Source organism: Euprymna scolopes, chromosome 15 (assembly GCF_053919585.1).
Source record: "Euprymna scolopes isolate OS-2025 chromosome 15, ASM5391958v1, whole genome shotgun sequence".
NCBI lineage: Eukaryota > Metazoa > Mollusca > Cephalopoda > Sepiida > Sepiolidae > Euprymna > Euprymna scolopes.
Window position 1 is genome coordinate 95,306,612 of NC_136496.1, and position 17,826 is coordinate 95,324,437.

Sequence of the window (17,826 nt, forward strand, 5' to 3'; positions counted from 1 at the left end):
TGTATCTGTTCGTTTGAACAAAAAATCATAAAAATTGGTCGGTCATCTCATCAGGTGTATAGCAATAACATTGAATTTTCAAGAGTTTACGACAATTTCAAATGCCTTGTACAAAAGTAGGTAGCATAGGGAAGATGCGGCGACTAGCGTAGGGTCCATAAGGGTCGAAAAAGATTAAGAGGAATTATAGAATGTTGGAGGAAGCTTTATTCAATTCTAAATAAATAAGGAGAAGCTTGTTGTATATAGTATGATATATAAGATTGTATATGGTCTTTAACGTAGTGTTGAGATTAAGGGGTATATATATTAGGGTTAAATTGGGGGTGTATTGTTGCTGCGTGGTAATTTATTTTAACGGTGTGTGGGGTATCTATTTTCTATGGAGTGGTAATTTTAATTGGTATAAACTAAATGGCAAATGGCGGCTATAAAATCGCTTATAATTTTGGAGGGGGTTATGCAAGGTTTTAAAATTGAAAGGTGATATGCGGCAATATTTTTAAGTTTCTTCTGTTATGATATAGGGGGTATGATTATAACGGGGCGGTCGGAGATTAGGATAGCAATAACTATGAGTGCGTTTAACTTGGTGCAAAAGGTTAAGGATACATATAGATGGCATAGAGTAAGGAAACCATTACTACTTATAAGAGTGGTTAAATATACCAAATAATAGTAGGGTAATTATAATAGTACGAAAGATAATAATAATAATGAAAATTATAATAATAGTAGTAATAATAAAGATTAAAATAAAATAGAAGTAAAATTGAAGATAAAAATAAAGATAAAGACAAAATTAAAGATAAACATTAAAAATAAACATTAAAAATAATATTACCAATAGTTGTGATAAAAGTAAAGTCAAAGTTAATGTTAATAACAGTGAAAATGAAGATAATGGTAACGGTTATGGTAGCAATGACGTGGATAATAACGGGGATAATAATTATAACAGCAGCAATAATAATAATAATAATAATAATAATAATAATAATAATAGCGGTAAAAACAAGACAGTAATAATAATGATAATAATAAAGATAGTAGTAACAATACTACTACCACTACCTCCACCATCACCACCACTACTACTAATAGTAATAATGATAATACTGTTAATAATAATTACTAGGGGTGCGTAAAAAGGGGGTACAGACAAATGGGGGGTTAGAATAGCAGGAAATGGGGTTGAGGAGTGAGTGGTAAGTGGTCCCGTAAAAAATAAAGTAAAATAAAAGAATATATATATATATATATATATATGATGGGGTTATATATATATATATATATGATGATGATTGCAACGTCTTGTCAGACGAGTACCACTCCCTCAGTCACTGAAGGTCCATGAATCCGAAAATAACCTTTTTTTCTTTTTTTAGTCCTGACAGCGAATTCACACGCTCAAGCAGACATGACATTGAAGACGGTCCTTGGCATACATACATATATATACATATACACACATACATACATACACATACATACCCATAAACATACACATATGCACACATCCATACATCCATACATACACAATACATATAACACATACATACAAACTTATACATACACACATGCACACACATATATATGCATACACATATATACTATCACATACAAATACATACACACATATACATACATATTCACATACATAAACGTACACATGTATGCACATATACATACATACACATAAAAATACCTACATATACGTACACATACATATATATGCACCTATACGCATACATATATATGCATATATACATTTACATATACATACACACAAATATATATACGTATATACATACAAACACACATAAACATGTATACACAATAAATAGATAAATAAAAATATATACACACATACATATATACATACATATACAAATAGGTATACATACACATACATACACTAGTACATATATCAACATACATACGTACATACACACACATATGCATATATAGAATGATGGCAGATCAATTATTACATGCTTCCAGCATTTCAGGGCTACACACATGACACTTTTTCCATCGCCACGGACAATTTTTATAGACAAATGCCTGAGGAAGTATCTATACAAAGATGATGTTACAGAGTTTTAGCTTTGTACGACAGCTAAGTCTCTCTCTCTCTCTCTCTCCCTCTCGGTTCAAAATGCCGAGATCCAGCAACAAGCATAAGCAAGATAGCCAGCAACAAATCAAACTGCAGACCAGCTTAATGCGGGTACTGGTCTCCCGCTTTATGTATTTTTTTAAATCAGATATATATATACATACATACATACATACATACATACATACATATATACAAACACAGATAAAAAAAATAGATTTAAAAAAATTTTAATAGATGTAGAATAGGCCGGGAAAGCGTAAGAGTTCGGTGAACAAAAAGCCCTTGGGTCTAAATTAAATTAAAGGAATGCTATTGCGCCGCATCTTCGCCATGCTACCTAGCACCTTCTCTACTTTTCTGATGAGAAGCATTAGGCTTCGAAATGCCCAGGCATAAAGAGTCCCTTCTATCCCCCAAATTCTACTTGTATTCCATTATTCAATAAATGATCCATTCTATATCTACTAATATATAGTTTTGTAACTTCATTTCATACTCTTGTTGTCCTATTATATAAGCCCCAATAATAATTGTTGAGCTTGGCATTATCCGGATAAGTCTCCTCTTGTGGAATTGAACTCTCTCTTTTCCTTTTACACGCGTTGACTATATATATATATATATATATATATATATATATATATATATATATATATATATATATATATAAGGCTACAGTTATGTAGGGAACCAGTTGTTGAAGTGATTTGACGTATAAACAAAAATAGAAAAACAGAGGTCTGGGTTAGGGATTTTTATCTTCGTATATCTATTTATTTTCCAGTCGCAAATATAAATCAGTGAATATGGACTAACTGTTTTAAATAAGCGGGATGGTGAAAGACTTTAATATTTCGAGAATAATATCTCTTTTTCAAAAAGGAAGAAACCAAAAGAATGCCGTAAAAAGTGAGGATATATCGTAAAAACGGAACCGGAAATGAGCTTATTTGAGATGTCAAGTAATGAATAGGGCTTACTTTTCAAGCCTAATTAGTTCGATATTCTAATAATTACGTATGTGTATATATTGATGCATGATGTTGCTTCATTTATACCTTCCTGGTTTATCTTCTCTATTTATCCCTCTACAACTTTTTATTTGTGTTACATTCTTGACTTATTCTATAAAGGTTCACTAGTGCCGTCTTCATTCTTATATCTATCTTACTACAGTAATTCAAACATGATGATTGGTTGGTTGGTTGGTTGTTTTTTTGTTTTACGGCATATCAACCCTTTTCAGGTTATTTAATGCCGAATTCAGTGATTTTGAAAAACACTTTTGGTCAGAGTGGACCTGGGAACAATGGAAATTAAAGAGTGGCTTCACACTCCCCAAAGCCCTCAAACTGGGGCCTCACCATCGGATATAGTTTAAGGTCATATCCATGACCACAAACCTGATGAGATAATGGTTATATAAATTAATAACTTTCACAAGGGTATTATGCAAGTTTAATTGCAACGTTTTCTTCGGCATTACCACATGCATCCTTCACAATTGAAGCCAATAACCATTGCGCTAGATGCCTGTCCTTGTGGAACGATTGATTAGGATCAACACGTCGTTAGCATTTTCTATTTCAAAGATGATTGTTATATTAACGTACTTTATCTCGGATGCTACAGCTAATTTCCCCAACGAAAACATTTTCATTAATTTTGAAAATGCATTATATTTATCCCAATTTTCTTACTCGATTCACCTATTTAGAATAGCGATTATCTCCTTTTTTATATAAAGTAATTGTAAAAGTGAACTTTCCCCCTATTTAATTGAACGTTATAACTTTCGAACTAAAACGTGCATATATGTTCCACCGACTACTTATATAAAAACACCCGGTAACACCGAATTCCATGCATTTTATGCTGACGATTCCCTACCAGAATGAAATGTGAACGCATGTAGCTTAATTGCTATAAATATATTTACCTAATATACTACCTACCTCTATTTTGAGCACTGTTAAAATAAATACTCAAAACCGATGCAGAAAAGATTCTATTTTTTATAACATTTTATGTTGATACATGAATATGAATTTCATCATACAACATGTAAAAGCAAACCAGGGTGATAACACAGTTTTGGTAGCTCAAGGCGGTACTCCTGATGGTACCAAACAACTGTTGTCACCGAGTAGGGTATTAAAAATAAAAATAAAAATTTAAAACAGATCAACAAGACGAAATTATAACGTCTGTTTATGCTGAAGTCTTTTCGTTCTTGACTAAAACCAGCTTGACGCATATCGAGAAATACAGGGTGAACCATAAATACTGTTACAAAATAAAACTCAGATTTTTCCCAACAAAATAATTTATTATAAAACCCAATTACAAAAAATGATTAGCAAATACTGAAGGAACAATGTGGCATAACTATCATTCAAAATGCTTTTTTTTTAGCCTTAACTACACTACGAAGTCTTATGAGGAAATCACCTATAGCAGCACGGACAGCATCTAAGGGTATTCTCTCCCAGCATTTGTCCAATTTTGTCTTTAAAGCTTCAATATTTGGATATAGAGTAGAGCAGGCTCCACTTTCCATGATTGATCACAAAGAATAATCAAAAGCGTTAAGATCCGGTGATGAGGGAGGCCATTCTTCTTTGCTGATCCAGGACTAAGAGTTGTCCTTACGCCACTATTGTGTTACGTGAGCAGTGTGGCTTGTTGCACCATTTTGTTGAAGAGTCCAAACTTCGTTACCGTACACAGAATGACACTATGGAGTTAGTGCACCTTCAACAATGTCCTCAATGTAACGTTCTTTGTTAATCTTGATCCCTTAAGGGGGAAAACAAGTGGATATTTCCTTATCTCAGAAATGACCTCCCAGACCATCACTGACGCTGGTTTTTGTGGTCTCAACATCTTTCCTGTATTACCAGGTATTGCCTCCCGATTTCTCGCAAATTCTAAAAACGTCGAATAAAAACAGCGCTAGCAAACTACGACTGTGATCTCAAGGAAAGTTGCCGCCTGCTGATAGCGGAGTGGAAAATAGTATGGCAAGTCAGCACATGAAGAACTTAGACGACCAATGTAAACTGTGTCTGAATGAGAAATTAGCTTTAAAGCATCCTTAAATATATTAAACTGCGAAAGTGAAATAGCAAACGTATACTATACAAAATAAATTTTACCCAGGAAAAAAACGCATTAATAAGTAAAATAAATAAATACTAATTAGCAATATAGTTATAATTATAATAACAGTGATTAATAATTAAACAAAGAAATTAATTAGTATTAACAAAATATCATCCGACATATCTAAACACATCCAGATAAAAAATAGGTCTCTTTCTAGCACAATGAAAATCGCTCTATTCCTTCCAAAACAACGAACAAAGAAAGGGGTAAATTACAGATCAGGTAAACCTGGAACTAATAAAATTGGCTGCGATAAATGGGTGCGTGAATAAGATAGAATCTGATTCGCTAACTAGCAAACTCAATACCATGTGAATATTTAAAAACATGCACTAGCATCAATTCCTTGCAATAGCCTGACAAATTATTACAAAGATATAACGCGGAAAATTCTGTGTAGCTTATATGCCATATATATTTTCAAGCTTACTAGCTTGCTCAGCTTATGTATTGAACAATGTTGAAGCAAATACTGAAAATAGATATACAAAATTGTATATAGATGCATGAAATAACACGTATATATACTGTTGTCCAAATAACTATAAATAATTATTTTTATGCATACAGACTGGAGTTTTATGCTTCTGCAATCATCAGTGTAGGAAGTGCTAATTACTGCTGATCGGGAGATTCGGAGCCAGTAGCAAAGCCACTTTTTGTTTCGTAGACCACCGACAATTAACACAAGAATTGAAGAATATATGTGCGTGTGTAGTAGTAGGAGGAGGAGGAGGAGGAAGAGGAGAATGAGGAGGAGAATACAAAATTTATGAAAATTTATACTTTTTCGTCAGGCTCAAAACTTTGAACGTACAATAATATTACAAGTGTGTACACGCGTTTCAGAAATCCCATGTTGAATATTTTCGGTGCACGATTATAAAATAATTATAATGTCAGAAATTTCGTATTCTACTGAATTAAAATGTGTTAGCTTTTTAACATTCAGTGTCAATGATTAAAATGAAGATAGTCTTAAGTATTAAGTTATTTCCTTAGAATTCGTGTATTTTATTTGTATTATAAAATATTCATGTTGAGTAATCTCCTACAGATATAGTAACATTTTAGTGTGTTAACTAAACTTCTTTATATATATATATATATATATATATATATATATATATATATATATATATATATATATATATATCAGAATATTTTTCTTTTCGCGTCAAAATTACACCACATATTTTGAATTATATAGGCTGTTTCAATTGAAAAAATAAAAATTACTCATTCCATGTCATAAACGCATGACACATTTTGAATACTGGCGGCTATATTTCATTCGAAATAAAGAGCAAAAAGATTCTTTTCATATAAGAAACGGACGAAATATTTTCAAATATTGTACTCGTAGCTTATTTTTTCAAATCATCTCGAAGAAGTTTTCACATAAAGACGACAAGTCAGTCGACATATAAATATAATTTTGCTTAATCTTTTTAATTTCCATACACACACACACACACACACACACACACAAACACACACACAGATATATATATATATATATATATATATATATATATATATATATACATATGTTTTTTTCTTTATATATAGTTTTAAAGGTTAAAAAACTTCCAAGACTATATATATATATATATATATATATATATATATATATATGGTCTTACAAGTTTTTAACTTTTAAACTATATATAAAGAATATATATATGTGTGTGTGTGTGTGTGTGTGTGTGTGTGTGTGTGTGTGTGTGTGTGTGTGTGTGTCTGTGTATGAGTGTGTTTATATATATAATTTCAAACATTGTTTAACTAAAATATGTTAATACTGTCATAAAGATATTGAAACATTTGGAGTCTTGCTTCAGTTCGTTTATATTGTCTTAACCATTCTAAAAAAAAAAAGTATTTGATGCTTATATTGAGTTCATTTGCCATGCAGTGTATTTTGGAGAAGCGGATTATTTAGACTGTATATCTAAGAGACTGCTATCGATTGTATCTGAGGGAACGTTTTCTATAATTTAATCCATCAGAACTTCTGTCCCCTTTCTTCTGCTGCAGGAAACGATAAGAAAGGGATATCTATCGCGGTTGCTTGGATGAATATCGGAAGAGATGACAAAATCTATAAGAGATTTATCTATTCAAATATGAATTCTAACTATTCGATATATATATATATATGTGTGTGTGTGTGTGTGTGTGTGTGTGTGTGTGAGTGTGCGTGTATATATATATATATATATATAATTGTTTTTTTACTATAATAATTAAATACCTACAGACACTAGTGTTTCATCATTTCGGGAATCTTCAGTGCAGGGTGTCACTATTAACACCAGTCGAACGATTCGAACTCGCCAACACGAGACATCTCTGACTCGATTAGCAAAGACCGTATCCATTCAGCTACCATTAACCGCGTAAAATAACGTTGAATTTAAACATCTTAATTTTAAATGTTCATTTACGTCAGTCAGACAGTGATCTAATCGTTATACGATGACTTATGCATAAGAGCTAAATTGACGGACTTTAATTCAACTGAACGTGCTCAACGATAAGAAACGAATTTCTTAAAGGGGCTGTCATAATTATTTCTTTTTTACTATAATAATTAAATACCTACCGATCCTAGTGTTTCATCCTTTCGGATACCTTCAGTGCAGGGTGTCACGATTAACACCAGTCGAACGATTCGAACTCGGCAACACACCCAATTACACAACACAACCAAATCCTCTTACTGAACTCTCCCCATACCCTATATTACCTTACCCATCTACACATTCGTCTACCCATGAATTCTACTACCCCCACTCACTTACTAATTACTACTAAAACTCCCCACATTCATATGGGTGTACATATGTTGCATTTTGTATGGATATCTATATTTATATATATTTACTTTTTTGTAGATATATTAGAAATGATATTATCTTTAACGCGCCTAATTACTTGTCTGTATGCGTGCATGTATCTTCATGTGTATGTGTATGTGCGGGCATGATGGGATCTATGTATATATCCCTATCTGTGTTTATGTATATCTTTCTATATACGCGTGCATGGATATATGTGCTCATGGGTCGTGTGTATGAATATATATTTGTATATCTATGTCTACGTGCGCATGTATGTGTATGCGTGAATCTGGATGCTAGTGTCTGTATGTATATGTGTATCTCTCTATATATATGCATGAGTGAACGTATGTATTCAGGTGTAGCTATATCTGGATTTATATGCATGTATATATTTGTATGTGTATATATACCTATATCCACAATATACTTAACACTGAAAATAAAGTTAAGCATAACCACTGCCTAAAGCGCCATGTTAGGAGCCCACCCCTATATATATGAACTTAATCTTTAACCTTTATACCCCATTTAAAAAATTTTTATCCTAGACGCTATAAATTAATCCCTATCCAATAAGCAAAGCAAATCAATACAGACTCCTAAATATTAATCTTACAATACGTCTACCTAACCTCGCATTATTATCTACACTCGCTTATTTATTTATCTTTCATTTGTTTATTTATTTATCTACCCTAACTTTACTTTACTTACTTAACATAAAAATACACATCTCTATGTATATATATATATATATATATATATATATATGTCTATATATGTGTGTATATTTATATTTTTATGAATATGTATATTTGTATAATTGTATATACGTATGTGTGTATGTATATGTACATCTACATTTCACTGGAGATCCGTACATGTATCTTCATACGTATATGCATGTATATGTGCGGGCATGACTGGGTCTACATGTATACCCTTATGTGTGTTTATGTATATGCTTCTATGTGCGCGTGTATGAATGTATGTGCTCATGGATCGTGCGTATGTGCATGTGTATATTGGTATATCTATATCTATGTGCACATGTATGTGTTTGCGTACATCTGGGTGTCAATGTTAATATATATGTGTGTATCTATGGGTATGCATAGCTGAACGTATGTATACGAGTACAGCTATATCTGAATTTATATTCATGTATGTGTTTATATGTATATATATATGCCTGTATCAACAATACATTTAACACTGAAAATAAAGTTTAACATAACCACTGCCCAAAGCACCGTGTTAGGAGCCCACACCATATATATATATATATATATATATATATATATATATATATATATATATATATATATATGAACTTAACGATGCGTCTACCAACCTCGCATTATTAACTACACCCATGTATTTACTTATTTATTATTCTTTATTTATCTTTACGTTACTTTATTTACTTGCTCATAAATATGTACACGTCTGTATATATATATATATATATATATATATATATATATATATATATATATATATATGTATGTATGTCTATATATGTCTGTATATTTATATTTTTATAAATATGTATATTTATGTAATTGTATATACGTGTATATGGGTACATGCGTGTATGTATGTATGTATGTATGTATGTATGTATGTATGTATTTATGTATGTATGCTTCAGTTTCGATCTCACCTCGAGTATTTTTTTATTACAAGAATTAACTGTTTAGAAAAAATATATAATATCCGCATGACCATGTCTCGATTTCTTCTTTTGGGGGGTCATATTTTAGGAATTTAACGTTACGTTTAATACCGAGCAACGCCGGGTACATCTGCTTGTATATATATATATATATATATATATATATATATATATATATATATATATATATATATATATATGTATATGCAACTGGCCCTAACGGCATTCCAGTTATAGTGCTGAAAAAGCTCCAACCCGAACTTGCCCCCATACTTACAAAACTGTTTAAGCGTTGCCTTAAGGAGATGTGCTGGAAAACCTCATCAGTATGCCCTGTATTTAAGAATTCAGGTGAAAAGTCATCTCCCTCTCAGTACAGACCAATAAGTCTCCTGTGTGTCATGAGTAAGTTGTTGGAATCCATATTAAATAAAGAAGTAGTCAACCACTTCAACAGAAACAATTTTCTTAGTGACATGCAATATGGGTTCCGCTCTGCAAGATCTACAGCAGATGTGCTAACGGTTATATCACATAGGATTAGTGAATCTCTTGACAAAGGTTTCCTTTCCAGGACAATTGTTCTTGACATTTCGAAGGCCTTCAATAAGGTATGGCATAAGGGCCTACTTCACAAGATTTCCAGCTGATAGGTTCATAATAGTAGTGGTTGATGGGCAGAAATCAGAGGCCCACAGTATTAATGCTGGAGTCCCTCAGGGGTCCATCCTGGACCCAACTCTCTTCCTGGTCTACATCAATGATCTCCCAAAACACATACTTAAATCATTCGTTGACATCTATGCTGATGACACGACCATCTAAGGCAACACATCAAAGGTCGTAAATGACAAAGTTCTCTCTAATTCTCTCTCCTCTGATCTTGAGCGCGTGGTACAATGGGGAAAGAGGTGGCTGGTCACTTTTAATGCATCCAAAACCAAGCTTCTATCTTTACATCATCAATGCTCTGATCTCCATCTGGCATCAATTGAAATGGATGGCTCTCGTCTTGGGGAAGCTCCATGTTTTGACAAGCTTCTGGGTTTGACCTTTACTCCTGATCTGAAATGGAACACGTACATCAAATCTGTTGCCAGGGACGCTGGGAAAATTGTGGGTTCCTTCTACCGCTCTAGAAGATATCTCACTACTGATGCAATTCTCTATCTGTATAAAAGTCAAGTACGTCCAAGGATGGAGTACTGCTGCCACATCTGGGCAAGAGCTGCTAAAAACAGGCTATCATGCCTTGACATAGTACAAAATAGACTTCGTGGTTTGGTGTGGGATACCCTTTTCTCTTCCCTGCAGCCTCTCTCCCACAGAAGAGACGTTGCGAGCCTGTCTTTGTTTTATCGTTATTTCCATGGCAGGTGCTCGTCTGAGCTCCAATCTCTCGTCCCCCCTCGCCAATCTTTCACGAGAAACACCCGTCTGGCTGAAACTACTGTCAATAATTTTCCCCACTCTTTATCTGTGCCTGGATCCAAACGTGGGTTCCATGAGCAGAGCTTCTTTCTCAGAAGTGCACGATTGTGGAACTCTCTTCCGTTCGCCTGTTTCCCACCTGACTACAACTTGCACGTCTTCAAATCCAGCATAAACAATTTCCTGACAAACCACCCCCTTAAGTAAGACGCTCTATCAAATCTCCAATACTAATGATTACTACAATACTATCTCACTGATTACTGTACACGCAATCCCTATCCCTGAGTGGCCTCCGGGCCTTGATAAGTGGTGACACCCATGTAAATATATATATATATATATATATATATATATATATATATATATATATATATGTGTGTGTGTCGACACTACTCTGCATATATCATTAATTTTTTTGTTTGCATATTTAAGATTTGTGCTTGAATGTGGAGTTCGTACCCGCGTTCACCCTTATTATTTCATGATGATAGGCACAAACTACTTTCGATCCAAGTAACCGATGCTCTTTGTTTAAAATATTCTACTCGCTGCATCCACTAGCAATAAACAGAGCAAGCAAGAGTAATATTAAGAAATAATAAAATAATAATAAGAAAAAAAAATAGAAACTATTTCTAAGAAAAAAGAAAATAATAGTGAAACGAAAATGCGTAGAACCAATCCCATGTGAACTGATCGTTCGCATTTAACGCAAGAATAAAGCGGAGGGGTGGGGAGAGGGGCGTCTTTCAAGATGTCCGACTGTGAAAATGCAGCGACTTTCTCGAACGGACTTTTCTAAGATGGCGGACGTATATGCCTAGAAAAGAAAAAAACGGGTGATATATAAAATATCACTCCGCTTCTTCACTGGCGATTATGACATTAGTTTCTCACTGCCTTATATTTCAGAATTTTGTGTGTGTGTGTGTGTGTGTGTGTGTGTGTGTGTGTGTGTGTGTGTGTGTGTGTGTGTGTGTGTGTGCGCGCGCGTGCACGGGCGCGCGCGTGTGTGTGCTTAGAGGGGGTGATTATTTGAATTTTTCAGTGTACTGTACCTTATTCTTGCTGCATTTCAATCGATGTAAACTCTGACCATCTTCAGATGCATCGTTGTCAAACTCGGGAATCTTCATGTCTAACTCGGGAATCCAATGTGGCTTCAAACGATTAATAACGATAGAGTAGAAAAGGATTAGCGAGTCTTTTCTGAATTAAAGAGACTATAGAGAACCAGAAGAGATCATCTTCCACGAGACTATGAAGTCGATTTTGTTTCGATGTGTGGCATTACACCAGATGTGGCAGAAGTACTCCATGTGAGAACTCATGGGTCCTTTAAACAGATAGAAATCAAGCGTTAAAATGATTCACTCAGTTTTTCAGCAATGTATAAATCTGTCTCCAAATATGTTACTCAAATATCTTACACATATATACATATATATATGTGTGTGTGTGCGTTACGCATATATATATATATATATATATATATATATATATATATATATATATATATATATATATATATATATATAGTGGCGCTAAAAGAAAGTTCACACTGGTCATCTTTGCAAAAACCGCAAATTTAAGCTAAATTGACTGTAACTGTTTAAACAAACCATACCTCATTTGATTCGCCTTTTATTCCTCTATAATTTTACATGTACATATTTGTCTTTTAATTGAAGTATCCTAGTGTTCATGCCAATTTGAAAAATTAACTTCAAATCGAGAAGGCAAAATGGAAAATTGTTATTTAAAAGCAACTTTAGAACATTAATGCAACACAAATACAAAATTGTCAGGAACACAATGAACTAGTTTATATTTAGTAGCATAGCTCTTCTGTAATTTGACAGCCTGCAAATTTTGAGGCATTCTCTTGAATTAGTCTGCGGTAATACTCCGGTGAAAGGGCATCCCACTTCTCTTTAATTTTTGTCCGAAGTTCTTCCAGATTTGAAATTTTATCATTGTGTACGAGGGGCGTGCAATAAATAATGACCCTGACTCACTTCCCATAGCAGTAGAGCAACGAAACTTGGCACAGTTATTAGTCTTTCTCTACATAGGAACCACCCAGAGTTATGCATTTCTCCCATCGTTTGATTCAGCTCTGGAGACCGTTTTTGTAGAACACGCCAGGTTGCTCCTCCAACCACGACGTGACTTCAGAAATCAAGGCTGCATCATCTGGGAAACGCTTTCCTTTCAAAAACAACTTCATGGCTGGGAAGAGGTGAAAGTCAGAGGGTGCAAGGTTAGGAGAGTAGGGAGGATGGGTGAGGATTTCATAACCACACGCCCGTGCTTCTGATCTGGCGATATGCGAGTTGTGGACCGGAACGTTGTCCTGCAGGAGGAGGGTACTTTTGCTGATCTTGCCCCGCCTCTTGCTTTTGATAGCTTCCCTTAATTTCCTCAAAAGTAATAAGCTCCTGTGATTGTGATACCCTTTGCCAGGAAATCTGTCATCACTACTCCGTCCTGGTCCCAGAAGACTGTGAGCATGACCTTGCCAGCGGAGGGCTGCGCCCTTGCCCTCTTTGGAGGTGGTGAGTCGAAGTGCTTCCACTGCATTGACTGGACTTTGGTCTCTGGATCATAGTGATAGACCCAGGTTTCATCCTATGTAATCAGTCTTTTGAAAAATTTTGACTCATCTTCTTGGCACATCTCCAAATTCATCCTCGAGCACTCGACGTGTTCTCGCTTCTGGAATGGTGTGAGCAACCTGGGAATCCATCTGGCAGACACCTTATGCATATGCAAATGGTCATGAATGATAGTTTCCACAGACGCTGTAATAATCTTGACATCTTGGGCTATTTGGCGAATAGTAATGCGCCGATCTTCCAAAATGGCAGCCTCAACTTGACAGACAGATGCCTCATTAATGGCAGAAATGGGGCGACCAGGTCTGGGAGCTGTTTTCACAGACTTCCGGCCATGTTTGAATTCACGATTCCAGCGTTTTACAAGGTCATATGATGGGGCATTATTACCATAAGTTTCTTTCATTTTATCAAAAGTCTCCTGTGGTGTGCGTCCTTTCAAACACAAAAACCGGATCACTGCTCGACATTCAACAGGCTCAATTTCACACCTGACTCAGTTCAAACACCTGTATAACAGAAACCACAATTAGTTCATAGCTGTAATTGGCCACATAACCCGTAGAGATATAAATCATTGCACATGCAAAATTGCAGTTAGATCAGACAACTGGAAGTAGGTCAGGGGCATTACTTATTGAACGCCCCTCGTAGCTGTACTTCATGTAATGACATACGTTCTCGATAGTATTGAGGTTTTTAGGTTGTCCTGGCCAATCCAAACACGAAATATCATGCACTTCAATGAAGGTCTTGATACTGAGAGCATTATCCTTCATGAAGATTGGATTATCATCCAAATTCAGGCCAAAGTAGAGTAGAAAACGCTCAGTCAACATATTAATGTACTTCGTCGAATTAATTCGACCTTGCAACCGAACTATAAGCTCTGGACTATTGACACTTATAACTCCCCACACAAAAGCTAAACCTCCACCACCTTGTAGCGTTGAAACTTCGACGGACGTACCATCACTGCTATTGAATTTGCTTCCGACGGTAAAAATCACTTTTGAATAATATGAAATCATGATCTTCATTGCATCTGACGAAACCCAGACGGAGCTTTCTGTTCTTTATAGAAATCATTGGCTTGCGTCTTGCAATACAGTCTCGCAAATTAAATTCCTTTAATCTGTTCTTAACTGTAGAAATATTTAAATAAAAATATTTAAATATTTAAATATTTAATGAATAAAAGAATAATAATAAATAACAAAAAAGTACGTCCCGAACAAAAGGGGACGATGCAAAATAAACAAATGGCATGGAATAATTTCATCGCTAAGGTAATCGATATAATTGAATAAAACATAATCGCTAATTAAAAAAACAATAACAAATCTTACATTTAAAGGCAATAAAATCCAAAAAAGAAATAACATATGTTATAATCATAGTTATAACATAACAATTGTCTGTTATTAAAGAGTTTTAGGGCGAAATAAATATACAATGTTTACTGAATAACCATGATTATATATGGTTAAATTAAGAGCTTTAGGTCATATATACATATATTGTTGACCTAATACATAAACATTCTGCGAACCTAAAGAAATGTATATATACATATACGTCGACAATAATGGAAATTGTATGTATGTATATATATATATATATATATATATATATATATGTGTGTGTGTGTGTGTGTGTGTGTGTGTGTGTGTGTATATATGTATGTATATATATATAACTACTTCATTTACTCACATAAATTAATATACGAAAGTATAGATTTATGCGTAAACTTTAAGTATTTACTTCAAAAGTGCTCAATACGTAGGTAGAGATAGTTAGTAATTTATAAAATATATATGGCGATTAAGTTACACTGAATATTCGGCGTTTCATCCACTCTAGGATTCGTCAGGCTTATGCGCGAATTCTGTGGTTGTTTCTCGTTTTTATATGGTCCTCTTCTATTGAGGAATTTAGTTAGCCAATCAGCTTTCTAGTATCTAGTTGGCTGATAGGAAGGGGCGCGGTGGATACTAGAAAGCTGATTGGCTAACTAAAATCCTCAACAGAAGAGGACCATATAAAAACGAGAAACAACCACAGAATTCGCGCATAAGCCTGACGAATCCTAGAGTGGATGAAACGCCGAATATTCAGTGTAGCTTAATCGCCATATATATTTTATAAATTACTAATATATATATATATAAAGAACAAGTAGTTAATAAAACATGTTAAAAAACACTTTGAAAAAGAGTTAAAACATATTTAATTTTAAAAAAGAAACACTAAGTGGATAGTCCTTAGTCCGCGGAGTTTCGAAGAAATACTTTCCTTTTTATCAGAGGGTAGGATTTAGCAAAATGGAGGATCGGATTTTGCTTGCAAAAGTATTTGATGAAACTACAAGTAAGTCATAGATCTTACTTGATAACAAAAAGTGAAGCAGGGTGAAGTAGGGTTAATAAAAAAAAAAGTGATTTCACGTGAATGGATAGTTTGGTGAAGGGTAAAGTATCCAATGACGGTAAAATCCAAAAATGCAGAATCCAAGAAAGTTAGTTAAATTTCCATATATATATATATATATATATATATATATATATATATACATATATATATATATATATATATATACGCACACACACAATTTCTTATTCAAATTACTTAATGATCGATAAATTACAATTTAATATACATTTAATTTAATACATATATATACATACACATATATACAGTTGTCCTCAAAATTATTCATACCCCATACAAAAAAAAATTCCTGTTTTGATTATTCATTTCTGAAAGGTATTATGATGGTACTTCCTTTGTATCTTTTGTCTACTTGTTATTGCACATAAATCCACATGTGAGTTGGCTAAACCTTATTTTCATAATAATAGATAGGGACCAAAGTTATGTTTTGCACATGTTCAGATCAATCATACCCCTGCCAGTACCTAAACAAAAATGTACTTTTATGATCAACCCCATTCTTTTTACTTCCTATTAATGTGCTACCCCTTGTAATCTTTGTCTTGTAGTTATTTCAAGATGTTTCAATTGAATGAATACCTTTTTCGATGTCAATATAAATAGATTAAAAAAGTTTCTTTGTCCACAGGTTCTGATCATCATGGGGAAGAAAAAAGAACTTAGCGAAGACCTACGTCAACGTATTGTGCAAGCCCACGGTGAGAGAAAGGGTTACAAGGCTATTGCTAAGCAGTACAATGTTCCTGTGGCAACCGTCCAGGGTATAATTAATAAGTATAAGCGGTTCAACACTGTTAAAAACCTCAGTGGGCGTGGCAGGAAGCGTAAGGTTCCAACCAAACTTGCAAGGAAGATCTGCCGAGAGGTCAGCAAAGATCCCCGAACCACAACCAAGGTCCTACAAAAAGAACTTCACCAGGCAGGGACGATGGTTTCAAGGTCCACTATCAAGAGAGTTTTGCACAGAGGGGGGTCTCCATGGATGCAGGCCTCGAAAGACACCGCTGCTCAAAAAGAATTATGTGAAGGCTCGCCTGGCCTTTGCTAAAGGCCATATACAGCAAGATTCCAGCTTCTGGTCAACCATCCTGTGGTCTGATGAGACGAAGTTGGAGTTGTTCGGCCACAGAGATACTGCATACGTATGGAGGAAGACAGGAGAAGCATACAATCCAAAGAACACAGTGCCAACCGTCAAGCACGGTGGTGGAAGCATCATGCTATGGGGATGCTTCTCTTCCCACGGTACAGGGAACCCCGTCAGGATCCAGGGAATCATGAGAACTACATCCAGATCCTTGATGAAAACCTGAAGGAATCTGCAGAGAAGCTCAAACTTGGCGACAACTGGACGTTCCAGCAAGACAATGACCCAAAGCATACTGCTAAAGTAGTCCAGAAATGGTTCAAGGATAATGATATCAGCGTCCTGGAGTGGCCTAGTCAGAGTCCTGACCTCAATCCCATAGAGAACTTATGGCGGGACTTAAAGACCCG